The sequence below is a fragment of the Gymnogyps californianus genome, chromosome 10, assembly GCF_018139145.2.
Source record: "Gymnogyps californianus isolate 813 chromosome 10, ASM1813914v2, whole genome shotgun sequence".
Lineage (NCBI taxonomy): Eukaryota > Metazoa > Chordata > Aves > Accipitriformes > Cathartidae > Gymnogyps > Gymnogyps californianus.
The window spans coordinates 21,645,675-21,673,637 of record NC_059480.1 but is presented as its reverse complement, the minus strand read 5'-3'; the positions used below and the strand labels follow the sequence as shown (position 1 = coordinate 21,673,637).

The following is a 27,963-nucleotide window of genomic DNA, read 5'->3' as shown; positions in this document are numbered from 1 at the left end:
ATATCTCACTCTAATGGAGAGGGAAGTACCAGACAAATGCTTGTCTTTACTCCAGGGAGAGACATCTGTCCCCCAAAAGGGAAAACTTTCTTATTGGAGGGGTTGTCACGGGAACAGTGGTAACGTCAAGCAAGCTGTAGAGCTTCCATTCTTAGGCCATTAGAAAGATGTCCCTTTAGACAGAGTTACAATCCTTCAGGAATACCTAATTTAAATAAATTAAGACTTTTGCAATCAAACTTATAGACCCTGTCTCAAGAAGGCTTTGTAAAATTGTTAAATGGCTTTACTAAGTGCTAAAATAACAGCCTACTAATATTCTCTGGATCTAGACACAGAATAGCGGTAGGTTGCTGGAATCAAGTGCAAGACAGATGAAAACCAGAAGAAGCATTATCTGCTACGTTGTTTAAAATCCTATGCAATATACCTCTTCAGCATGCACCCAGTTTTAAGCATGCAACTATAGGACTGCTAATCTCCTGTGCTGCATTAAAGCCTTAGCAACAAATTAATTATGGATGAATGTGGGAGCACACCCATTAATCCTCGCTTGGATCAAACTGTGTAAAAATTTCAGAGAAAATAACTGATTGAGAAGAGCTTGAGTCAGTCAAAATGAGCCCCATCAAGAGCTGCTGCTGAGACTAAGGTAGGGGAGGGGCAACGTCCAAAAAATGTCTTCTATTTGTGACCATGCACCATTGAAAATAAGCACAAGCACTATGGTTCAAGTTTTTTGATCAAGAACATGCAGAAATTAAACAGTTAAATGGAGTTAAAGATCTCCATACTGTGCTAAGTTTCTGCTCTCAGCTGATTTATTCTCATTTTCACCGCTGGAAAACCCACTGAATAACGTGGCCTGTAAGTCTGATCAAGAACATTCCATTTTTTCCAATACGTTGTTCTGATGTTCCCACAATAGATCATTCAGGGCTCTAAGGGACTGTGTCAATTGAATTGAATCATGTGGTTGCCTGCTGGTACATAAATGCAAAGGCAAAGCTGAGGGGGTTTATTTTCAAAACAGGAGACATTGATCCTGTGACAATGTTCCATTACCCTGACTTTATTTCTATTAGAGACAGTGATTACAACTACATCAATCGCTTGAGCTGATGGATATTGGTGCACTAACAGTGACACAGTTTTTCACTATGCTGCTGCTGCTGACCTGCATACTGATGGCTTACAAAAAAAGGTTCATCCTGAGCTTGGACTAATGCTATTTATTTGTCAATGAAAAACTACTGAAGTTTCGACAGACTTTCGTAACTAGTCCGTTTTCAACTGTCTGTGGTTTGGGGTTTTTTTTGTGTTCTGGAAATCCTGCTGTGGAACGGTGATTAGTGACCGTGTAGCCTGGCACGGATTCTATTTGTTATGATGAATATATTTATATGCTACCTGATGGTAATAAAAAAGCATATGTAGTTCTTACAAGCATCTGTGGAAAGATATCTCTGCACTCCTACAATAGCATCCCTATCTTGACTGGGGATTTTTTCATATGGGTGTATGGACGACTCTTCCATTTCCCAGTACCGTCACCCTTTTACAGTTTCTATCCGCTGTACTTGCTATCTTTCCCAAGCTGGTGATCCATCTTCTGGCTTTCATCTCTTGATCTGACACACGATCTTGAGCCTGTGCTCACACATTTGCCCTGGTTTTCACCTCTTCACCACGCACTGCCTACACATACTCTGCACTCCTGAATTCATCTCTCCAACTGCTTTCAAGAGCACTGACTTTATCTGTACTTCCTTCAGTCATTTCTTTTTCTACGTTCTTCTTTCACTGCTTTTTCATTACAACACAAGTTGCTAACGTTTTGCACAAATAAACTGGTGGTTGAAAAAAATTCAATTCATCTTCAACAACAGTGATTTCTATTCCAACTAAGCCCTGTTCATTTTATTTGTCCTTGTTTGTTTAGCCTTGTGCCCTGAGTCACGTCCTGAAGTGCCTGCAGGAGAAGGGCCTTTGTCTGACTTGCTTCAGTGTATTTACCACAGTGGGTTCCCTCATACTTGATAAGGAAGTTTTTTTAATGCTGCCATAACAACAACAAATTGAGGTGATTTGGAGTTATACCTACACAGAGTAACAAAGCACAGCAGAGATCAGTTAGCAGCATCTGAACAAGTGCAGAAACCGGGACAACAGCATGCCTGCCAGAGCCAGCCAGCATCTTCTCCTGGCACCCCTCTGCCCCATGCTGACATCTACAACTCACGTTAGCGTTAAGGCTGGGCACCTACTTGCTGAAGTCACACATTCCATACTGTGCATCTATAATTCTTCCATAATCGAAAGTGAAACAAAAAGACCTCAAATCTTCCTCTGTGGTGTGCCCTGGTACTTGCGAGGCTGAGCCTGTAGGGACCCAAGCAGCCCTTGCCTTGGAGATCCGACAGCATTCAGCTGCACAGCAATGAATTTTGCTACAGTCTAAGGTTTGAAACACTCATTAGAGGCCACCACTGCCTCATGGTTTTGGATTCGGTCTTTTTTGTGAAATGCTACGTTTTTATATTTTATTAAGGTTGCTGTCATTACTCAGGTAATTATCCTAAATTCCTGCAGGTCTTTGGGACCTGGTTCATCTTTCCCAGTGAACAACCAAAGACAAACTAAGACCAAACGCACTTACATCGGTCTGGATACAGACAGCTACATGAACATGACCTTTTCCAACAAAGGATCCACTCACTCATTTGCCCTGCCCTTGGTGTATGAGCCTGAACGCCCTCAGCTCAGCTTTTTTAGCACCTACAAAGCTAATATCAAGTGCAGGTTTTATTTTCAGCATAGAAGTTGACAGGACTACCCTATAAATAATACTAACCACATAAACGGAGCAAGAGAAGCATTTCCTGCAGTGGAAGACCCAGGAGAAGGGGTGCTCTCTCTGTGTGAGCATCTTCCCCAACTCCCACATTATTTTAGAAAAGATCTTGGATTATCAGGCATAGCACATAACTTCCGCAGTGTTGGGGACATAAACATGTGATTCAGTTGGGGGGGGGGGGGGGGAAGAGACAGTAACGAGGTGCTCTGTTCACAGAGCAGGTGAAGAGGGTTTGATCTATTCTAAACACAAATAAACCCAGCTTATTTCCCCATTGTTAAGTCTAGTCTTATATGCCTTTCCCATGAGAAAAGAAGTTTTGGAATTATGTACTCTGGCAGCATCTAGTTTGGGGATAACAAATAATATTTCTGAAATTCCTTTGTGAGTGCATGAAAGCTGCCAGTTTTTTCCTGAGGCAGATGTTTTGTTGAATACTAACAGCTCCAAGTCCACTGTTTCTGAAAAATGAAGGATGAAATGTAAAACCCCTGTGAGAAAATACCATAATGGGGTGAAAAAAAGAAAAAAAAAACCCTAACAATCTCACAGGACACAGAGAAGATCCTTCAGTTACCATTTATTACAATTTCAAGTCAGGAAAATATAAATTGTTAACAAGGAAAGATATCATCTCCAGTTTTAGTGGCCATTAATCAAGAACAACTACATCAGAACCTGCTACTTACTGAAGAGAAGGCCAGATTTATCTATTTATTTTTTAAACTGGGATGAAGAAAAAGCAAACAGTGCCCTTCGGATAGGGAAAACAATGAATTAATTATACTAAGAATGCAGGGTTTTGTTGTGGGTTTTTTTTTAATAAAAAAACCTGACTACTTCTGACTACTTGGGACAAGGCCAATATTACTCATGAGTTGTGAACTGATGGCAAACAGGTAGATTGGTACTTATGAATGTTAATAGTAGAAATACACTGTGCTTTAGACATGTTTTTTCTCTATTAACCCAGTTATTAAACATGTTGAGAATCTAACTGCAGTTGGACAGCAGAATTTGGTATTGAAATTATGTGCTAACATTCATCATATTTAGTGTTCAAAGTTCTCTACAGCAGTGAAACATATCCTAAAGCCTGGAATAAATTAAATGTAAACTGACAAGTTCTTTCTAGCCCCAAGATGTTCACCTAAAAGATTTAACGACGTGTAACTCATGATTGACTGCAGCATTATGCATGAATGGAGAGTTTTAAAGAAGGCTTAAAAAAGTTTACCCTCAGATTAAAAACTAAACTCTTTCCTTTACCCAAGCATTTTCACATCCAGCCCCGTTTACTAAAGCAGCCTGAAATGAGCCGGTGGGAATCTGCAGGTAAATAACCATAATGAGCTCAGGACCTTAAAAAACAAAAAAACCCCACCTTTCGCAAAACCAAAAATAATAGATAACATGTTTCTGCAATTGGTCATATGAACGTAAAAAAAGAACAACGTGTGAATCTACGTTAGATATGTCTACTCCCACACTCCTCCACTATCCCTGCCTTATTAGATTGCTTGCAAAACAAGACATCCTTTCCTCATAACCACTCCACCAATACCACCTACACCACCACTTTCTTTTAGTCCCAAATAAAACCAAATGCAACAACAGTATTAAAAACTGCAAAACCACAGCTCTGAGTCTTTAAAAGCTGTCTTAGAACTGTAGCACATTTTTGTTCAAGAATAATCAAATTGCAGTGTCGGAGCTTAAATGACAGAAATCAGTTACCAATGCAAACAAGATCAGGTGGAAAAGGGCAGTACGAAACTATCTTCACCTAGGCTTTTTTACTTAAAGACTAATTAGCAGGAAGAAATTATTAAACCAGAGGATTCCTCAGAAAAGAGAGATGTATTAATTAAAATGAATTCAACACTTACAAATTTATTTTAGAAAAAGGACCGTTGAAGTGGATCAGAAACTAATGTTCTTCTTGCTAATTTGGCACTGTACAGCGGGTCTGACTAGTAAAAGGAACCTGAACACACCTGTAGAGCGATATGCAATGAGTTTCAAAAAAATATTAAAAGATGGTTTAAAAGAACACTATTTTTGCTTTTCTGTATAGCACATGGCATATAAAAATAAAAAGGCTATACCAAAGCAGCCTGTTGTATATGAAGTTTTTGTTTTGTGAGGGAAGCATCCTTCAAAGCTGTATGCAAATGCTTGCATGAGTGCCTATACACACACACACACAAAAACCTTAAAATTTAAAACTATTGGCTTTATACAGTAGAAGCAGGAGAGTCTACTGAAGAAACTCTTATCAAATGGGCTGAAAGTCACAAAGGATCCAATTAAGATAAAAAGTTCAAACCCAGGACATTTCCTCTTCTTTCTGACTGCTTAGGCCAACATCAGACATCTGTTCTCACTAATTTTTTAATTAATCTCCTTTGAAGCAAACTATTCAAAACCTGAAGATACATCATCTGTCTGATAAGAATCCCACCCTTCCATTAGAAGGTGCCATTTTGAATTAAACAGTCTCTTCTACTGGTGCAGTTGGAAACATGATCATAGCTCTGTGTAGAGAAAACATTTTTGCTTAGTCAAGTTAAAACATCAGCACAGTTAGAAATACACCATGTCTTATAACTGCAGGCTACTATTACATAGGCAGCTGCACTGAAATGGTCTTCAAATTGTCCCACAAATGACCTCTACTCTATCTTTTGCAGAATTAAGCAGTCACAGTAACTACTTCTGCTAGTTCAGATTTCAACAAATTAGATAGGACAGCTTTTCAAAAAAAGAAACCCACCATTTTAGGTTATCTTTGCCTTACCTCAAACACTGGAATAACAGGTTCCACGCATGAAAAATTCTGCTCACCCATTTCCAGTAATAGGAGCATTATTTGAAAATAAAGAGATGATAGAGAGGAAGAAGTCCATGACTTCTCCAGATGACATTATACTTTAATAAGTACTGCACAAATTGCTCACAACATTTTGAAAAATTCTCAGTATTTCTCAGACTCCAAAGAGCTCCCATCATCTTTCTTTTCTTACAATATTTATAAAGCTGTGATGTCTTTACTTTGCAGAATTGCCGTTTAACATTCTTGAGTAATGCTACTCAAAACTTCACAATGCCATTTCTCTCACATAAATCTGAAAGCCTATTTTCTTCCACTCCAAGGTTTAGAAACTCTAATGTAAGTCTACATGCATGATTTGTGCATGCTCAAGGTATTATGTACCTATAGGGCTAGAAACCATACAGTGTGAATAGTACCTTGCCCAAATATTTTCGATAGACCAATCTAATGCAATGACAGCAGGGAAAACGGCTTCAGTCTTTACATCAATTCACTTGCATCTTTAAATAGCATCCTTTTGCTTCCCTAATTTATCAGCCTCCAGAGCCTTCTCAAGCAAGCCCCCCTGCCCCCCCCCCCCCAATAATCTCCAACACAGAAAGACCTACTACTAGTTTCTTAGGTTGACTGGAGAATCCCATTAAGAAGTTCTCGTGTACACCATCTTGTTTTTAGAAAACAAAAAAAAGAGCTTGTGAAAGTATACATAGATGCAGATCAATCCAGAAGACTATTTAAACATATTCTAGTCCCATTGACTTCAATTGCTTAAGTGATTTGTTGGAGTAGAGCCAGTACAATAGTTCTCTGTAAGAGCAAGGCCATAAAGAACAGTCAGCAATATCCTTCTCCACCTTGTGGGGGTCTACTTGCAAGATAAGGTTTGTTAAAACAAACTCCCTCTGTCTTTGAGTGCCCTCTATAGACCTAAGATAGTACACAAATAGAGCTTGCTAAAAACTTTAAGGGATTGTGATTTAAAAAAAAAAAAAAAAAAAAAAAAAAAAAAGGAAAAAAAGAAAAGACATCTGCTACACCCACAAGACATTTGTTAAATTACAGCATATATTAAAAACTCTACAGATACAAATGTGGTACCAGTTATCGACTGCTGAAAGAACAAATACTCAGTTGTGCTCTTGCACAATACTTAAGCATGGCTGTTGGTAGATCGGTTCAGAATGAATTTTCCCTTTATTAGAAAAAGTGAGGTAATCTCATCTCCCTTGTAACTCTAGCCATGGAGAAGAGATAAGAAAATATGTTTAAGGAAAGTATGCAAAATCAAAAGAAACGATAGAGGGATTGCAGTTACATACATTTACAGAAAACAATTGCAAAATCGTGACTGTACATTAAATTTAAGAACAGGAGACTAGTAACAGCACACGGTCTGGATATTTGCCCTCTGAACCACATATTCATATTTTCCTTTAGGAAGCCAAGACTTTAGTACTTGAAAAAAAGCATACTATAATCAAACCACAGTAACTTTTCCCCCTTTTTTACAAACTGATACACACAACGGCAATAGTGACTCCACGCTTCAAGTAGACAATACAGTTTTTACAAGGTGTTTTGTCAAAAGGTCTATTTATTAATATTTCCATGCTGTGGATTGATGTGTTATATCATAACAACTCTCAACGAAATGAATATGGATTTAAAAATGAGACAGTAACAGCTCCAAAAGGAGCTGTTTAAGACCATTGAATAAAAGAACACTTAATGTAAAGATTCAGCGGACTGCAGAAACCGATACCTAACAAATACCGTAAATGCACGTAATTGCTATTACTAATACTGAATTGTACCAAACTATCAGTCCACTTTTATGACAAATAAATAGATAAATCATTGAGTGTCCTTACCAGAACTACTCTCTGAAACCCCACAAAATTGTGATGTGGCAGCAGTACAGCCCTTGGTTTTACACCACCTGTAACACAAACCATATTATGATAGTTTCTATCAATATTTATTTTAAAGGATGAAAAAAGGATAAAAGCTATTTTTCTACCAGTCTTTTTACTGAAAGCATTAAAACAACATTCAGTTTCCTACTGATTACAATATATGCTTAGATAAGAAAATAAACGAACAAAAATTAAAGACTATCTTTTGATTACTTACATGGAATTTATTTAAAAAAATTACAGGCACAGTTTCAACTCTATCCTCTTCTCACTCTTTTAGTTGAAAACAAAACCCTACCACACAATAGAGCATTAGCTTTAAAGGAATATCTGTTCTTTTTCACTGCCCATATTGGCAAAGGGGAACTTTATGAGAATCCAGATTAAAGTTTACAAATGGCTAAGTATTGATGCGGTAGCTTATTTTTGTGTTAGCTAAAGTATACAACTAAAATGATTCAATAGCAAGATAAAAAATAGGAAACACAAGGCCGTGATCAAACCACCCAGTGTTTTCAAAATTGACCATTTCAGATCTGAATTTAACACCAACAAATTAAAAAGAACATGTTATATGAAAGAATCCTTAAAATACTCTCATGGAGTTAATCTCCACAAGCGACTTCAAAATTTAAACACTCCCCAAGAGTTAAGTACATTATGCACCTGTGATCAGAACAATTACTGATCCTGTATTTGTGTAACAGTGATTCCTACCACCAATATTCATTACAGATTAAATCATTAGAGAGTGATCTTACGTAAACTAAGGGATTAAGGAGAAAGGTTTGAAGGTAGGAGCACAGGAACACTGTCTGGGCACTGCAAGAAAAGAATCCACATATCAAAAAAAATGCTGTTTGAAGCAGGACATATGTAATAGTAAAACAGATGACCCTGCCCCAAATGGAAGAGGATCAGGAAAACACCAAACTATTTTCTAAATACTAAACTCCAGCCACAAAGGCTCACAAAATACTTTACAAATAACATTGAAACTTCCCAAACACCTCCTTAAAACAAGGACTAAAATGAAGGAAGGCAACACATGCCTTAAACAGCATGTAGCATTTAAGACTTTCCATCATCTTAAAAATAATCATTGACCTCTAAGAAACTATAAACCTCTGCTATTTAGTCTGTTACTAAGCTGAGTAAGACTTGAAAATGTTTTTTCCTCATTTGATTGAGGAACTACAGAATATTTTGGTCAGTGATCATTTTCCATGTTTAAATTCCCAAGAGATTCAAATAAATCTCTCCTCCCTCCTTCCCGCAGAGCCCTCAACAGCTGAGTGGACATTAGTCTCCAAAACTATGGGAAGAGCCCTGGGCGAGAGAAGGGAGAATGCCACAAACACTGATGGCACTACACTCCTCCACGTACAGGGAAACTGCAGCATTTGTTTAATTAATATTTAATTAATATTTACATATTAACTGTTCTCCTTTTCAGAAGGAGAAGATACAAATACTATGACCTAGAGGTGTGAGAAGAAAATGCTACAAAGCATCACTTGGAGATCACCAGCTTCCTCATAATAATAGTTATTTCATTTCTAAGAAAAACACTCCAGTACTACCACCCTGGACTTGAAAAGCATCCTGGTCCTTCTCTGTAACACTTACTGACAGTAGCTCACAAGATAAGTGAAAAGGTCCTGACCCTATATTAATGTAATTTTAATTCTCTGCTAGGCTATTATGTACTGCCTTGATCATTTCTGCGAACCTAACTGTATGTATCAACTGTATTGCTAAAATTTAATTTGGGGGGGGGGGGGGGGGGAATCAGAAGCAAAGTTTAACACACTTATAAAATTTTAACTTCAAGATGAATGATAATGCAAAAGGTCATTAAAAGGGGATGCTGGTCCTGCTGGTTGAACAAACAAGAGGGAGTAATAAGTTTCAACACTTACATGCTTTGAACTTTGTGCATGTTAAGTTTACATTAAGTATTTTTCATTCATTTAGAGTAAACCCTCTTTCAATTAAATAATTGATATTATCCCCCAAATGATGCCAAACAGGAGAAAGAACCAGGAGGCCCTACAGGAGAGCAGTGTATCACCACAGCCTCAACAGAAGCTGCTTTAAGAGGAATTCCTTTCCTCTCCACAATTCCCCACAGAGCATACACAAAAACACAACATCCACAGAACACTAGAAATTCATCCTTGCATTAGCCTCCCTACAACAACAACAGGAAACCTGTTTACAGTTAACTAATTTGCCATGGGATGGAGAGGGCTGAGAGGCGCACAGCAAGAATTAAATGCACAGCCCAACTTAAGAGGTCTTTTAAGAATGACTAAGTGACAAAAGTAATTTTTCAGATGGATCCTAACAGCCAGCTACTTCTGCAGTCATGTACATCACATAATGTGACCATCAGAGAATCCCCTAAATTGTATTTATCCTGGAAACAAATTAATAGATTTTATCCTGTTTCAAATTAATAAATAAAATTTATTGTATGTGCTGCAAAGACTTACACATTACATAGAGAGAATACGTTCACTTTGGTTTTTTTAATAAAAGTTAGTGACGTGAACAGAATTTGTAGCATGTAGGATAAAATCTTCACGTTTAATTATATTCCTACCAAGCGATGTGATGAAATGAAGCACATCGCAGGGTGCTCACCTATAATCACAGAGTAGGATTTCCCTTATTATACCCACTCTTCAAACTTTCATTCTGCGGGAATGCTGTGGATTGCTTCATAGTTACATGCTCAGTCTTTTATTTTTCTTTCTTACAAGATGCCTATCTACATGTATTTCAGACAATCTGAAAAGGATCAAACTGCAAACCTACAGTCTCATTAAAGAAAAAATGAGTTGAGCAGGAGGGGAAGGGCTAAAGAGATTTACCAGCCTCAGGGAGAGGACAAGAACAGAAAACACTGCAAAAATGTGGATGATTTTGAGAACCCAACATTTTACGTGACGCTAACTGGCAAGCTTAACGACTGTATCTGTTACTAAAATGCTCACACCTTGTAAGAACTTGTGCATCGTGAGCATGAAATCTTTCCCTCTGCAGCTTAAAATATCTATGCATTTAAAAACCGAACACAAAAAAATACATTACTTCCCCGTTTCAAAATTAATTACAGAGCAGGAATTTTATCACACTACCACCCATACATGTGATGATGCCACATGTAAACATAATGCACTTGTTTTGGCACAGGACAGCAACCAAAACGGTAGATCTAAAACGATTTGTGAAAATGTCACTCTCTTTCTTGAAGTCGTTGATTAATATCGGTGAAGTTGGAGGACGGGGTACCCGAGAAGGCCACGCTGGATTAACCTGCCACTAGGGCGTGCTCCTTGATCAGCACGGAGCCCTATTGACCCATTTCATGGGTGGGGGTTTTTCCACAACCTTTTTCATTTTGCTAACTGAAAGAAATACAGGGAAAAGTGTGGCTTGTACTTCTCTAAATTAAAGGAATATAGCTATCCAAACTAGACTGACTTAATCTCTTAAAATGATAGCTTTGTTTGCAACCCTCCCAAGCTTTTGGGCAGCAATTTCCATTACAGATTCTTCTCTTCCATGACTTGTAACTGAAATCCTTACTACTACTAGATTGGGACTTCTTAAGTTAATGCAATTTTTTAAAAAATAATCAAAAATTGATTTTCAACAAACAAGTAACATTTCTTTTTTGAATGACTGTCTAGGGTTTTTGCTTGTTTTGATATTAAATCATGTATAGTTAGGGAAAAAAAGACAAAAAAGTAAATTATGTGCTCATAAAAAGTACCGATGTGCATTTTATAAATTGAACGTGGCCCATGAGGGAGAGAGGAATGGTCTACTTTTAGGAAGTATTGTTTACTGCTGTCTTCCCCGCTAGACCACCTGTTAATAATATTTGATGTTGTTTTCCTTCTGTATGATGAGTATGACTATAGCAAAGACTGCTACTAAGGCGATGAAACACGTGCGTACAGAAAAAGAATTCGGTATAAACTGACATTAAATAAAAATGTAAGTCTCTCTCTTGAACTTAAAGGAATGCATGCATTTAGATCTCCAGAGAGCTCAATGCATGAATAAGGCCTTATTTTTAGTCTGTCCTATGAGTGCCGCATAATTTCTGGTCTGCTTCTCCCTGCATTTGCATAAATCCAAATGTTACCACTGAGATATCTGATCTCCTCGCTACAACTTATTCCCTCTAATCCCTCTATTTCAAAGACCATCCAACCAACAAATGTCACCAGCAGAGAAACTGAAATCCAAGTAATGCGTTAACAAAAGAAGGGTTGGTTCATCTACAAAAAACAAGATTCGCTTTTCCATTTTGACTCTGCAAACGTCACCACAGATCCCTTTTTGGCACACCTGAGAGAAAAACACAACAGGAGAGGTGGCTGAGAGAAAACCAAAGTCTTGGGTTGAAAAATTCATGTCGGCCTCTTAGAATCGCTCTACGAAATGTAAGCAAATCTGTTTAATTTTCAAGTAGGATTGCACTGATTGCTAAATATTTTGTTGTAATTCAGAAGCTTACACACAGCACAACCAAACACAGCATCAGAAGTTAAACTGACAATAAATAATTTATCACATGCAAAGTTTAAGATCACAATTCACTGAATAATATTTATGATCACAAAGTAAACATGATAAAAGTAGTATTTCCTTGATAACAGTGGACATAGTAATTTCGGGAGAAAACAGAAACACTCATCACAGAGTAAGACTCTGCTAACAGCCCTAATCCTGCTGAAAGGGACTCTGAGCGAGACTACTCAGATACTGAAAAATGTAGGCAGGGAAGTTTGAGCATTACAAAAGTTTAAAAGTCTTTGGGTCATAATCATACTCAAGTGAAAAACTCCCAGGAAAATTTTATCCTGTAAGCTTATGGAAAATGTTAGTTGTCTGGGCTATAAAGCTCCCCAGGTAGATGACAACCAGACGTGGATTAAAATGCTGCAGATAAGCAAAGCTTCAGCAGTATTGCATCTTCAAGTGTAACCGTACTATTAAACATTACTTGTTAGCAAAACAGTTATTCCAGGTTCTGAAAATGAAACTATGAAGTTTAAGATCTTTATCTGTAAAACATTAATGTTCTGCTTTGACTACCTCAAGGCAATGTCCCAAGTGAATGCGCATCTTTTCTTCTCTTCCTTATCCACTGTCATTTCCATAATTCATCCTTTTAAACCATTTAAGAAGTCATAAATTACCAGTGCAGAGGATATTTTCAGAGTACACTGACGGTGCTCAGAAAGTCTTATATTTGACTAGCTGCTGAGGGCACATCAAGGAAGAAGCAGTACATACATCTATATGAGCTCTGACTGGTGCATATATTGAGCCACGCAGGTTTTTGAGCTTTACTGTGTTGCGCATTCTTCATGTGAGATATGCCTTTCAAACACTAAATGAAAACAACGCAAGAATTAAACAACTGTAGCAGAGTGACTTGCATTTCCTATTGTCCTATTCTTCATCCATGGAAGACAGGCTTTTTTTCTTCCCCCTTTTTTTTTCTTTAGTATTTCGTAGCGTATCTCCAAGGAGCTGATGCGTATTGCTGTTTTTTCATAGATTGCTTATGTACTGTCTATCACAGGACACTACTTGTATACATGTCTATAAAGTTACTTGGTCAGACTATTTTGGAAACAAGACACTGAAATTCTCATTCTTTCTATTTGAGAGATATTCCAATTCTTTGGCCTGATCATAATTCAAACTACTTGGCTTAAAGCCTTTAAGTTTTATATGTATATTCACAGTGAAAAAATCAAACACAGGAATGATTTTTACCAAACTGGAGGGCAGAAGCATTTCATTTTTTACAGGTTGCCTCCACTAGTATTGTTTCATGACTGGTGTTGCAAATCCTACAGGCACTACTTTGCATACTCATTAAAAATGATCTCTGGAGCTTGCATCTCTCTTTCCTGAAAAAGCAGCCTTCAAAATGTAAGCCACTCAAAAGCATTGTAAAGCTGGTCTTCTTTCTCATTCCTGAAAATCCTCAATTTTACCATTTTAAAATTTAGTAAATATCTTTTTTTTTTCCTTGCCATTCTACACATAATCTCTAGCAGCTTATCTTATGGCATCAACCATCACCACTGTCACCATTCCCAGAGCAGAAGGCTGCTACATACTTTGTGCTTGCCTTTGAATTAATGACCAGAGGTTCACCCACACCACAAATACAGAAAACAAGCAGCCTTCATCTTTCCATTTACCCCCATTAAGTCACAGTGCCACTACGTTCTCCCAGGAGAAAAGCATGAGAGCTGAAACACCACAAGCGACAGTGGCCAAGGACACTCAGAAATAAGGTCTGCCCTCGCTGCTCTTGGACTGTGAGAAGGGAAGAGCCAAACTGCTGGGCAGTGACCGTGTCTTGCAGAAGCCTTGGTTCCTTTCGAATAAGTATCAAGTGGCACTTCTGGGATGGAGGACACACCTCAAACTGGGCTTTAATTTGCTTGGGTATGCACGTAAAAACAGTGGGACTTGGTCCTAAACTGGACTGAAAGCAGGTTATATCATAATTATGTCATATCTAATTAAAGTCTGTATCACTAAAATAGAGACTCGCCAATGTAGATACAAACGTCATTTGGCAGCCACGGTGGTTCTCAAACCTGCAGCTGGAACAGCTCAGGACATGAAAGCATAATAAAGCTACTGATTGAATAGCCTGATTTCTAGAATTTAGGTAGATTTTGCTTTATTTTATAGCATTGTAGCAGCACTTTACTAGAGGGAAAGACAGGTTCTTGGATTTCAGAGTTGCAATTTGATAGGTATATGGAGTTACAACATAGATAGCTCTTGCACTCTCTCAGGAAACTCAAGTTAAATTCTTGGCTCAGGTTTGTAGTGAAAATAAACAGACAGCATTAATCTAGTCACCATTTATTCATAAATTACATTAAAAAAAACCCCAAAACTCAGTTTACTAAATGGCAGCCCAAAAGAATGTGAATGCATCTGTCAGGACTAACAGCAAAAAGAAGGTGCCTGACAAAGTCTTTAAAGTAGCTCTTGTAATCTGTGTATCATCTACTTATGGAGACAAAAAGCATCTTGGGACAGACAGATTCACAAAGTCAACCGAACAACTCAAATCAGGCTTACCAACACCCGCGGTCCTGCTCTATGGAAAAGATTTTGACAAGGAAATAAGAGTTTATTTTTCTCCAGTTTTGGAAGCATTGCAGCTGTGTACTGCTTAATAATTTAGTTTATTAAAGGCAACAACTGTCAAAAATCTATACAAACTAATTTGTCGTGCAGCAATTTTACATTATTGGAATCTTGTTATAATCTGACTAATGCACACTATCGCTTTCTAACCATGCCTATAATTGGTTTCTTGGCTGTATAGGCCTAAAGACAGTAATCCAAAACATCTTCCAATTACACTGAAAAACATGTATGTTTGCAGAAAGTTACATTACTTAGTTTTCAGACTCAATGGGCCTTTAATAATACGAGATAAAAAAAAGTTTGCAAAAGGACACTAATTTTTGGTGCTATTCAGACAGTTACATGTTTGTGTAGGAAAATACCTTCTCAAGACCTGTAAACGCCAAAGAAGCACTCATTGAGATACTTATGGAACACGAGACAAACTCAAGGAAAAAAGATCAAAAATCCATTCAGATAGAAGAATATATTCCAAGTCTATACATCCAAACCAAACAAGAAACCTAGCCATTAGAAATTCCCACACCTCAAAACTTATGCTGATGTGACAGTTACTCATGAACTTAAGATGTTTACTTCCAACACATGCAACTGTCTATTGCCCTTGCCTGCAATCCTTCACGGGGCATTTGAAGTTCCTTGAATTTGTTGGTAGATTGGCAGCAGTTCAAAACATGAGAACTCCGTACAGGAATCATTGCTTAATATTGCCAGAGCACGGTGTTTGACAGATGCTTTCATTGGAGTACCAGGACTGGCATACAGGTAATTTTTAAGATGCTTAAAGTGTTGCGGCCTGCTATATTAGTACTTTGACAAATACGGTTTACTATTTTTGATAGAAAAGTTTAGCAAGTAAATATTACAAGGACAAGCAGGATTGCCCAGATGCAGATATGCTTCTTAGCAGAGGAGTAAACATTGAATGCCACTTGAAATGCAAGAGAACTTTTGTAAATTTTTAACGTATTAAGAGATTGTTTTAAACTACCACAGACTCTTAAAATTTGTCTATAAATCTTGGCAGATTAAGTGTGCACCTTGTGACGGATTCTCATGATTACAGCGAAACCAACAGGACTACATTACACACAGGACTATATGCAATAAGCACATGCATAGATACAATATTCCCTGAGTCACATGGAACTGAAAATAAAAAGAAGTACTGTCGTGCAAAAAGAGTCAGAAAAATATACAGGGACAAAAACTGCAAAACAAACCACTGACAGTCACTCTCCACATGCCTCAAACTGACTGTGAAACGAGAGAAATCATGCTTGAAGTGTCCTGCAGAGTTTAAACGTGGGCCTCGTTATCTGCCTTCATATACAACTCTCATCACCAGAGCAGGCGAGTGCTTTAGCAGTGTCAGTTCCTCCTCAGACCACTGTGAAGTGGACAAACACTACCAGCTGCATTTTACCAATGGAGAATAACTGAACCTTAAGCACTTCTTGAAATGGCCTGGATCCCAAGCAATGCCTGAAACACCAATCTCTCCAGCTAAGCTCACTGGATCAGTAACACACGTTGTTTTGGGTTGGTTCTCTGTCCAGAGCTGTACTGTGCACAGTAAAGTATGTAAGAGCCAGAAAAAAACCCCCACACCTTAAAATTGAAATCTTTGGATATCTGTAAGAAAATGGAAGCAAGACGCTTGCTGCAGAAAGTCTGTCTATCCTTAACTGTTTCTTTCACAACTATGACACTATGAACTACACTGAAACACACGCAGAGACACAGCTTTGGGGAGACTGGCAGCAGAGATAAAATACAAAGAGTTCATCACCTTTGGAAGGACACTGGCAGCTGCCAGGAGGGCTACGAAAGCTCAAAGCCCTGCACTATGCTTCCTCTATCATCGATAACCGTGCCCTCCAACAAGCAAACAGCTGTAGCACCCTATCCTCCAAAGTACAGGGTATTAAAAGGCAGAAAAGTACCTCTGCTTGTCGTTAGATGTTTGGCACTAATACGTTTTTTTTCTTGCATTTGCAACAAATGCTGAGAAGATCTTCGTGCAGAAGATGCAGCGTGTGGTCGAAGGTACCGCTGATGCTTCCACTAACAGGTGAGTTTCACAGGTAACAGCCAGCAGGGTTTTAATCCAGCAATAGCAAACGCTTTCTAGGACACAGCTTAAACCTCCTAGGACAGCTAGCTAAATTAATAACGTAAACTCTATAGATAGCAGGGAAACAATTTTTGTTCCCCATGAGTTGAACGCTCTCAGCAAAATTACTTGCACAAGAGGGATGAGATGCAAAAGACGACGCACACAAATTCCGCAGCCAGCAGTCACAGCCCAGGGTATCACAGCACTGCTCTATCAAGTTTAGTGGAATGTATTTAAAAATGTTTGGATATGTGACAAAACAGACATAAAAATATCAAGCACATGCAAAGTATAATGCCTCTCTCAATCTTCCTGCCTTATTATAAATTCATTTAAGAATTCATTAAAAGGACAAGTATCACACATGCTTATTAATTTACAGACGAGTGTAAGTGCAAGAGAGAAGGCAGGAGGGAAGGTGAACAGGTAGAAGAGATATGAACCTATGTGGAAATTTGTCCCATCAGAGCAAACCAGAACATAACATCTCTTTGGTATAGTAACACGTGTGCTGTGAGAAGCGATGTGCACTTGAATGCATGTTTTACTCTGATCCCAAAGGATCAAGCTTCTTGTGAGATGCCCCTTCTTATTTTCTTCCTCTTCAGTTTGTCTATGAGCTACCCACTTCCAATGGAGGCCTAAAAACTGCCCTAGGTTTTACTTTATACACAGGAAAACATACACTAGCGATGCTGATTTAGGACTCGCAAATTAAGGTGAGATGTAGGCAACGCATCGTTGGCTTTCCTCTTAGGCCTTGCTTCAAGAGGGAGGCTTTTCTTAAATAGTTTAAGTGCCATTACTTTGAAATCATCATCCTCAGAAAGTGGTTTTGAGAAATACGACCAACTTTGCTTTCAAGCTTCTGATTGCAAAGGCACATAAGCGTGAATGTTACTGAAGCAAAAGTTTCAGAATTAAACATATATGCAAAGAAGGATACACAGCATAGATGAATAATATATGCCTATAAATAAGCAGAAAAATAGACTTTAAATATCCACATAACTATTAATTAGTTATTAATATTAGATCTCTGGTCTATTTCCCTTCAAATTAGCCACCCACTAGCAAAATGTCAATTGCAAAACAAGAGACTATATTTATAGTACAACCTACTTTGAGTTTTGAGAGACACGTCAGCCACTGCTAAATTACAATACCCCTATTGTGTGCCTTCCCAAACTAACACCTGACTTTCATTATAGGCAACTATACGTACAATGGTCATATTAGATTTTAATAGTCTTTATTACATCACATGAGCTGGTGCAAACATTTTTCCATATAGAAGTCTACGCAGAGAGAAAGGAAAAAAAAAAAAAAGTAGCGTTAAGTAATTCACTGGTATGAAGCTGGGTTGAACACTGGCACAGCTGTATCTTAAAAGGTCCTGTGCAGCAGTGATGCTGGGAGGAGTGAGCATCCAGGAGATGGTAATAAGAAATTCTTGGATCTGATTTTATTATTTCCCATCCAGAGACTAGCTTTGATTGCTAGTACTACAAGCAATGCACCGTGAAATGCAGTATAACATACTACTCCATCTTTAGACTGTAGTCATATGCAAGAGTCACCAACAAAGGGGAAACAACCTCTCTAACAACGTATCTTATCAATCAGTAGGGGAAGATGTATGCACCTGCATAAGATACCCTGCACAAAACCACAGTGGGTCCAGACCAAGTCCCTGGTGACTGCCAGCTCACCGAGATGGAAGACGCACTTTATATATGGCTACCTACTGAAATGCAGAGCTCCTCCTATGGCCTCCGGCTTCTCTTCTATCATGGAAAAACCAAGTAGAGTACAATCAGCACGGGATGCCTCTTCTCTGCAGCTTTTGCAAATGATGTAATTCAGGACTTCTCTGGCAAAACTAGACCATGTTGGGGATTTCAGAGGAGGTCAAAAAGTCACTGCGGTGAGTTACATTTTTAAAGAATATGGCCTATTCCACTGAGTTTTCTTCTGGTTTGTGTTTTGTGATTTGCCTTGAAAACAGTTCTCCTCCCTTTCTCTCTCCAGCTGCCTGACACTATCTGCAGAAAAAGCGGAAAAAAGAGCATCCTGCAGAGGTTCACTGAAGATGGAGAGCTGGCAGGAGAAACCCTGGCAATACACGCTAAATTGCTTCAAGCCTTCTGCTGAGAGAGAAGCGGGACTCATTGTTTCGGGTATGGCTGCCATGGAGAGGAAACAGAAATAGAGAAAGAATTACATAGAAACAGTTCTCTAAACAAACTTAAGACTAAGGAACACCATCTCCTCAACAAGAGGTGACCTGTGCTCACATTTCGGTGCATAATAGCCTATTTTACAGTTTTACAGCAGATTAATCTGGAATACTCAGAAATGTCTGAATGATAGACTTGAAGAGAAACACAGTAATCATTGCTGCTCGTCTTTCCTCTTGGTACAAAATCACATCACTTTCCATCAGCTTGCAGGAGCACACTCCTCCTAATAACGCCTTTTACAGAACTTCCTTCTACAGCTAGCTCTCTTATTCTTGTAAAAAATAAAAAAAACCCATATCCTCCCAGCCTTAAGATTTGCACAAAACCAGGGGCCCTGTGCCAGCTGTTTAATTTCTCATGTATTTATGCATACCAAAGTATTTGTACAAAGAAATAAATTGTAGCTGCAACTAATTTTGCATGTTGCCGATTCAACTTTAAATCCATGGGGAGTGAAGAGAATCCTGAATTAGTAAGATCATCATTTGATATCTGGGAACAGGGTTGTCTCTGTTTTTCCATTTCCTAAATTTTCCTTTTATCTTAAAATTCACTTTAACACTATAACTATTAAAAACTAGAGGAGTCAAAATTGAGAAAAGAAAACAAGAGCTGCAAGAAGAAACAAAATACGAAGCCAGCTGGGATCCAAAGCCACTTTCATCACACGGGATATTTTTATATCCCGTGTACATTTTATTTTTTCTAATAACTGTCACACATGTAAGCAAGAAAGCTGCGAGGTACTTTAAAAGGAGATAAGAAAGAAAAGATGAACGCAGTCCCATCCATCCCTTGCTGGGCTTTTCCTTTATATATGCTGAAAATATTTAAACCTTAAGGAGATCATTTAAAAATTTTGAGGATTAGAGTGGGCTTGACCAGCTAAGTGAAAGTCTCCACTATCAGCAAATTTCATTCAAGCAATGGCTGTGGGGATCCACATGTCTTATAGCTATGAATAAAAACTGGAGCCCAGCTATTGATAAGCAAATTTGCCTCTGTAGCTGTAACACTGCAATCAGTCTCACACCACCTGCTTTATATAAAACCAGCACCAAGTTGAGACCTAGTTCGTATCTTTTGATTTTTCTCCTATTCCAAATCAGTTTACTGCAACAGCTTATCTTAAAACATGAAAACACTATCAGCAGAAGGAAAAGATTATTTTCATTTTAAAATTATTTTTTAGTTACACTTATCCTAGGCAAAGCTGGCATTACAGAGCGAAGGACATTTGACATTATTTTTATGGTTTAATTAATCTTAATAGAAATAGGGATAGAATTTAGAGGTTTGGGTATGTTATAGAGATGAAGGCAAGTGGTTTTCTGGGAAGTCCTGGCTCATACAGACCACTCAGAAAATCCACAACAAAAACTTCTTCAAACCACAGAAAAAGAACAAGCCAATAACGGACACTTAACCCCTGTTGCTGACAGATGAACATCCATGTCTAAGTACTATGTCTTCAGACGATTACTGCATATCCCACAGGTTCCCTGCCACTGCTTGACGGCTGCTTTCCACCAGACAAACCACAGACTTCACAGTCAGTCTAGGTGCATCTCCTGCTAAGAGTATTCCCCCTCAAAGATGCCAGGGAAGCTGCCTCTCTGCTGACTTTAACTGAATTAATTCAGTTAATATATTAACTGAATTGAAATTATTATAACTGAATATTCTATTATATAGCCACAGAAACAATAAATCCTTTGCCATCATATCCTTCACCTGAATTGCAGTTAAGGAGAGCGCCAAATCCAATGACCCCGTGCAGTACAGCAAGAAAACCAGACACGGTTATTCAGTTATACAACCTCTGTGGATAAAGATGAGGGCAAAAGCGTGATTCAGGCTATGGAAGGCAGTGAGAGGCAGAAGAATGAGGTAGCACTGTCAAATGATCATGGACTTTAACTTCGGCTCCTAAATCTGCTAGACTCTTCCAAACATTATTCAAAATATATAAAAAAATGTTATTTTCTTCCTCAGGTGAAGCAAACTTGTCTGTCTATTCAGAATAACAACACTCAGATGAGAAAGAGGTTCACTGTAGATATGCCACAACATATATTATGGGGAAAAAAAAAAAAGCTCATTTTGTCAAGAAGAAAACTGAGAGCACTTGCAAGTAGTTAAAGGTTTGTAGGGCTTTCTAGACCTATTGTACTTTACATTTATACATACATACTATATTTTTATAAGTGCTAGAAAAAGATAATAGCAGATCCATTTTTTTCCCTTTTATATTGAGAAGCAAGCTATTTAAGCGCTAACCACCCCCGACAATGCAATTAAAACCTGACCCAATTTCTAGACACAAACAAACTGCGTTTTTCACAGCATAGCCATACGTAACCAAGTCATCCCTATTTACCCTGCCCCTCAATTCCATTTGCAACACTGAAACCTGAGAAAAAAACCCAAGGCTACTACAGAGAAGTGCCTGGGAGGAAAATGAGCAGGTATGCATGCAGGGGAGTGGGTGGCAACCCACACCGGTGTGCTTCGATGACTTGTAGAGAAGGAAAAGCCAAACGAGTCTATGTGCAGAGTTTATATCACTTCTCTGCACTGCAAAACAGACAGCAAGTGAATTACAAGGCTGCAAGGCCAAGATTATATAAAACCAAAAAACCTCTGGTAGTCATCATCTTTACTATCCGAGTATAAATCACAATGTGCGTTGATACAAACCCTTGTAAAAACTCTGATGTGATTGTACACGCTTGGATAAAATGGAGCTGTACAAGAAGATCTACAAAACATACACACAATTAAAAAACAACACATGCAACAGATCATGGGGATTTTACTCATTTCACTTAAAAGTTTTTCTGTTCTATTTCAGGCACCTCTCTTTTTGCTCAAGGAACCTTCACAACAATTAAAACTAGACATTATGAACATTATTATTACCACTATTTATTTGAATAACAGCAGCATGCAAAAGACCCTTTTTCAAGATGGGGGCCCCATTGTGCTAACGTTGTATAAACATGTAAGACTTCGTTCCTGTGCTAAAGAGATTGTAATCTAACCAGACAAGGTCGATAAACAACATAAAAGTAAAATGTCAACAACAACAACAAAAAAATCTCCTATGCAGGACTTTTGTTGTTTTGTTTTAATATATTTTCCTTAGACCATCTGCTACTCTTTCTTACCAACCAAGGTCCTCCAGATAGTCTGCATCACTGCTGCTTCTGATTCTGTCCTCCTAGCACATCCCATTGGAGGAAGGGGAAAAAAAAAAAAAATATAAAAAAAATTCCTCTTCTGTGGGAGGCAAAACACACTGAAGAGTCTTCAAAGATAATGAAAGTGCCGAGATGTAACATAGCTTTTCTAGTCATTCCTGAAAGTGCTAGTTGTTTCTGAGTTAGGATAAATACAATGTTGAATATTGCCATCTTTATCTAAATTCAGTAACTTCTTCTCTGGTCAGTGAAATGAAATATTTGTAGTACTGAATGAGGATTAAATGCTAGCCCTTGGTTTATGTGCAAAAAAACTAGATAAAGAGCTATATAACAAGTCTACTCTGCATGTGGAAAAAACAATCTATATACAGCTAGTAGTGAGAGAATGCAACTTCTCTTATTTTCTAACCATATAGAAACAGCCTCCTACAGATAGGTCCTTGCTCAGCCCCAGTGAAAGCAGCAGAAATACAGGCGCTGAGCTAGATAGAGGCTAGCAAACAGGGAAGTGTTTTGAGGGAACAGGCTGAGAGAGGAAAGGAAAAAGCACCACGGGAACAGGCACTCTTTCTGTTCTTGGCTCTGGCTGTTGGGCTGAGTTAGGGGATGCCTTATTAAACAGCTGAAGCTCTAGAAATTTGCAGCCATTATCCTAGTGTGAGGCAAAACGTTACACATGCACTTCTGCTTGTCTAAGATTCTTTCTTCATTCAGCAAATATTTAGTAGATTTAAGATTCCCAAAACAAATGATTTTTCTAGGTGTTACTAAAAAAAATCTATACAGCTCGCCTAGATTTGGTTAGAAGTGATAAATAGATGCATTTCCTACAGTGAAGTCCATGCTTTACAGATTCTACAGTTGCTTCTTTCATTGCAACTTAGTACAGGAGAAAGAAATCAAAAACCCTTCTTCAAAATGTTCCATTTTGGAGGATTTTTTGGCATTCACCTATTACTACAGAAACAATTGTCCCCCTCCCCCTTTCAGTATATTCCTGCTTTTTGACAGCATTCCTCTCTCATTTAACCCAAGATGTCTATCATGAAATCCTTCTAGGAATACACAGCAAGTCACGGAATGCTTTACCTTTTGAGAAATCCACTATACTTAAGGAATGTAAGTGTTTTCCGCACCAAGTTCTTCAACTAAGCTTCCTAATTATAGCACTTTTATCACAGGATTTCAACATATGATAGCAGAGGCGCTGTATAGCACACTGAATGTAAAGTCGAGATAGCCACGAAATTGTTCTTCAAACACACTAAAACCATGCACATGGTAACAGCGTACTATTGTTTCTCAACCCTGACACAGTGTGCAGCAAGTTGCTTGTGCAAACGAGCCACAGTGTTATCTTCCAAATTGTCTTAAGTGATACTCAGCTCCCATAAACCATCCAAGGAAAGGCTATGAACACCTCTCACCGGGCAGTCACATTTCACCCACTTCTGTTCCCAAACAGGCCCTTTTAGTTGACTTCTAGGCAATTTTCATGGGTGTAGCCAGAAGAGATATGTAAGGCAGGGCTAGATTTATTTATTTATATTTTTTATATATATATAAAAATATTTATATATAATTTATTTATTATAAATTATATAATAATTTATTTTATTTTTATATATATATAAATCAAACTACTCTGACATGCATTCATTTTCCAATGGAAGATTCCCAGGGAGGTAGCACTATTCAAAACACAAATTACTTGCTGCCAGGGCAAGAGAATAAGGAAGCAAGTGTGTTTTTCTCTGACCCGAATCTCCTCCTGGGATCTCCAAGCTCCTTTCCCTACCCAGAGCACTGTGTCTACAAACCACTGCGGATTTTCCACCGGATGAGTTATAAGTCACAAAAATATGTGGAACAATTAACTTTGCTTAAGCTGCAATGCTTTTTCTTCGAAAGCAAGCACTGGGGTTCCTAACTTATGAGTCTTGCATAGTTGAGATCTTTTTAAGTAGATGTCACCCACCGCAGCTGTAACTTGGCACTACCAGTAATGCTCTGCTCAAACTTGGCCTTTGCTGATGTTTCTCCACACAAGTGTTGTGCAAAAAGTCCCAGATCAATCTTGGAGTAACAACAGAAGCTTAGGAACCCCAAACAAATATTTTTTTCCATAGGTTTGCTATGTATAGGTGCCATGAGCTCTCTCTGGAAGGCTTCAGAATTTACATACGTAACGCTCCTTTTCAAAGCATAAATTTAAAGACATTTACATAACAGATTAATATAAACTGTTTTCCAAATCAGACAAAAAAAAAAAAAAAAAGAGTCCAAAACCTATTTCGTGCTTCTGAATTTGCTGAACTATAATGTTCGTATTCATTATACTGTTTTCTCCCAGGCAGCAGTTTTTGTCCCGTGTCCCTAACAGAAGGGCATGATTTACTTCTATATGTGTCAAACTTGCTAATCTGGCAAAACAGAACATGGCTGAAAGATCGCTGATGTTCTCTCCAGGTTACACAAAATTAAGCTTTCTTATCTCTCAAAGACAAAACCTGTTATCCCACAAACAAACTGTGCTTGTTAGGAAGACCACTGGGCTCCCGCCTTGATCCCAGTTTGTATTAACAAATGTCCATCTCAAAACTAGCGAGGCTATTTTGCCTCCCACTATATTATGGGAAGATTATCCCAAAATCTTACTCCCCTGATGGATGAGATCTGTCTTCTAATTTCCAGCCTGAATATACTCCTTGCCAAGATATATGCATTTCTTCTTGTCCCAGTGCTGTCTTCAATCTAACATAGAAAACAGTTGTACTCACTCAAGTCATCATCAACCCCTCATGTATTTAGAGAAAGCAATTATATCCCCTCTCAGACTTCACTTTACTGGGATAAACCAACCAACCTCGCAGTGTCCTCTCGTGAGACGGACTCAGATCTTCCTTCACCATTTCCATAGTCCTCTTCCGCACCTGCTCCACTTTACACTCACCTTTCTTGAATGTGGTCTGCCAGAGTAATTCAGTGTTACATACAGGGATTTAGCAGTGCTGCCTTGCACATGAGCAGTATTAACGCTTTTCTATTTCTACCATTAAGTACCTCTTTACCTCACAGACCTTAGGAGTACATTTTTCAGAGCTGCAGGGTACTAGTGAAAAGATATCCTTTGATTTTTCTCACTAATATACTCAAGTCTTTCTGTTCCTCTGTCGTTTTCAAGAGATGAGCACCCAGGTTAGGGCAAGATTCACATCTATGCAGAAGTGCACAGCCATGCATCATGTGCTAGGAAATTTCAGTCCACTTTTTCCACTCAAGTCCTAAAGGTCATCCACTTCTTCCTGTAGGATACTTTGTTCCTCGTCTATACTGACAGCACCTCCCAACTTTACGTCACTGGCAAATTTCATTGCACACCCTTACTTTTGATGCCAAGTTCATTAGTGAATACATTAAAGTCAGCCCAAGACCAATTCTTAAGACAACTAACTTCCTTTAGGTACAGCACATCCCCTGTGAGCACAAAATGATGTGATCTCCCTTTAAAATGCTCCTTATTCACCTCAATTCTTCTACAACATTTCATCAGTATTTTAACGAATTGCCAGCGTATTGCTGGAGCAAGCGTCATACCACAGTCTAGACAGATTAGCTCTAGCATATTCTTTTGTCTAAAATGAAAAATGAACAACTTTATGCCAGAAAGACAACACATATCCCACTATAGGTGTCCATGAAGCCCACGTGCTTAAGTCTTGTCTATTGTGAATATAAATATACACACACACACACACTACAGAGTAGCAACCCTTCCTCAGTTCCCTCCCAATGCAAAGCCAGAGCTCCCGTGACCACCAGACACTGGGACGTTAGGACTAAGATATTTCAGAGGATCACAGTTCCGTTACGCCATATAACATTCATTCTTTTTCCAGATATGCTACAATCCACATCCGACTGTAGATGACTGAAAAACAGTCCAATGAAAATGAGAAGCAACAACAGTCCAAGGGGTATCGTCAACCTCAATGGGGTAAACCCTGCAACTGCCATGACACAGTCATATTGCAAGACAAAAATCAGTAGTTTATTTAGTTTGCATTAGGAGAAAAAGGAAATTCAACTGAAATACTGGGACCACCATAGAGACAACCACAGCATGTGTGAATAAAAAACAAGAAAAGAGGCACTGCTTGTTCCTATAGGCTACGAGGAGGAAGATCAGCTGAGAAACTTCAGTTAGCTTTGGCAAAGAGAACAGTGGAACAAAACTGGATGGGTCAATGAAAGCAACTTCACTCCACAACAGCCTGTTCACCACAGCTTCCAGCTTGAGCCAAAAACTAGGACACGCAAGAGTCTGCCCACTGACTGGGGTGGACTTTCAACCAGGAATCTAGTAAACTGCAACAGCATAGGAAATATCTTAGTAATAATCAAAATTGAACGATTCAGCACAAAAGGATTTTGCTTTTAGAAAAAGTTAAATACAAAAGAAACTAGGAATCAGGCTAGTGGAAAGGTATGCCAACAATCTGTTCTAAGCTGCATTCACATTCACAAACTCATACACATAATAGTTACTTGCTTATCCTAAAAAGCATGAAATCTGTAGGAGAAAAGGCAGTAATGATCTTGCCTAGAGAGCAGCACATCACCTCAGGGGTGTCAATGGTAGGAAATAATAACTTGTATTTTATCTTCTATTTAGAGCAAACCCCCAGCATCTCTAATGTTGTTTCTATTTGCAATTTATGTAATTAACAGCCACCTCCTCACAGAGTTTCCTTGGGTTCAAACACCCTTACCTACTCCTCACGTTATTTCCCATTTCCCAGATGTTCAGTCTCCAGAAAACATCTTCTGCGCCTCAGCCACTTCTTGGTTAAATCCATTCTGACGGCTCATTAGTAGAATAATTTATCAACTGTTGCAAGAATAGCTGTTATAAATTTGTTTTCTATGTAAATCAGGTTCCATGCAACTAGGATGGAATTCCAGCCTTTTCAAATGCATTTGAATGTAAAATGCTGACATCAAGTCTTAAGTTCATTTGATTATTTTTTCTGTTTATGTTATTAGTAATCAGTTTTTCTGGCACTCTTTTCTGTTCCAGTTCAATCACTCAGTTGAATTACTTGAACTCCTGCTGAACTGCACCAAAAAAAGGAAAATTAACTAATGCCTCATTTGATCTTGTGACCATAAAACTTGTGTTTTCATTCCCTCTTTAACCTTTGACCATCTATTTTGCCCCTTAATTTGTGTGTTATGTACCTGATAGTTTTAAATTTGTTTCTTTTATTAATGAAAAAAGAATCCGCTCTGATGATCTGCCCTCTATTCATTTTAACCACCGCTGACTTTACTCTAGATTCTCATTAACAAGCACACACTTAAAATAATTTCTTCATAGTCCATCATACATGCATGTTATTTGACTTACTGTATTCTCTTTACCAGAAGTGTATGGCTGTTTTCACAAAAAGTGTCAACTATGGTAATAGAGAAAACAAGCTTACAAAAGAGTGAAATGGCTGATTTTGTAAAAGCTCATTTGCCAGTTTATTACTTTAATAAAGTTCTCTCCTTTTCATAGTTATGATG

The 27,963-nt window shown here is 38.3% G+C and overlaps 1 protein-coding gene across 2 annotated transcripts in view; it reads right to left on the bottom strand.

Moving 5' to 3' along the window:
- Positions 1–27,963, bottom strand: part of TBL1XR1 (TBL1X/Y related 1) — a 114,372-nt gene that overhangs the window by 28,331 nt on the left and 58,078 nt on the right. Inside the window, exon 3 of one of the 2 annotated variants that reach the window (XM_050902259.1) lies at positions 7,565–7,632. The exons of the other annotated variant lie outside the window; for it this stretch is intronic. The gene's annotated coding sequence lies outside the window, so the exon portion shown is untranslated. The remainder of the gene's footprint in view (positions 1–7,564; positions 7,633–27,963) is intronic. 2 annotated transcript variants of the gene reach the window in all.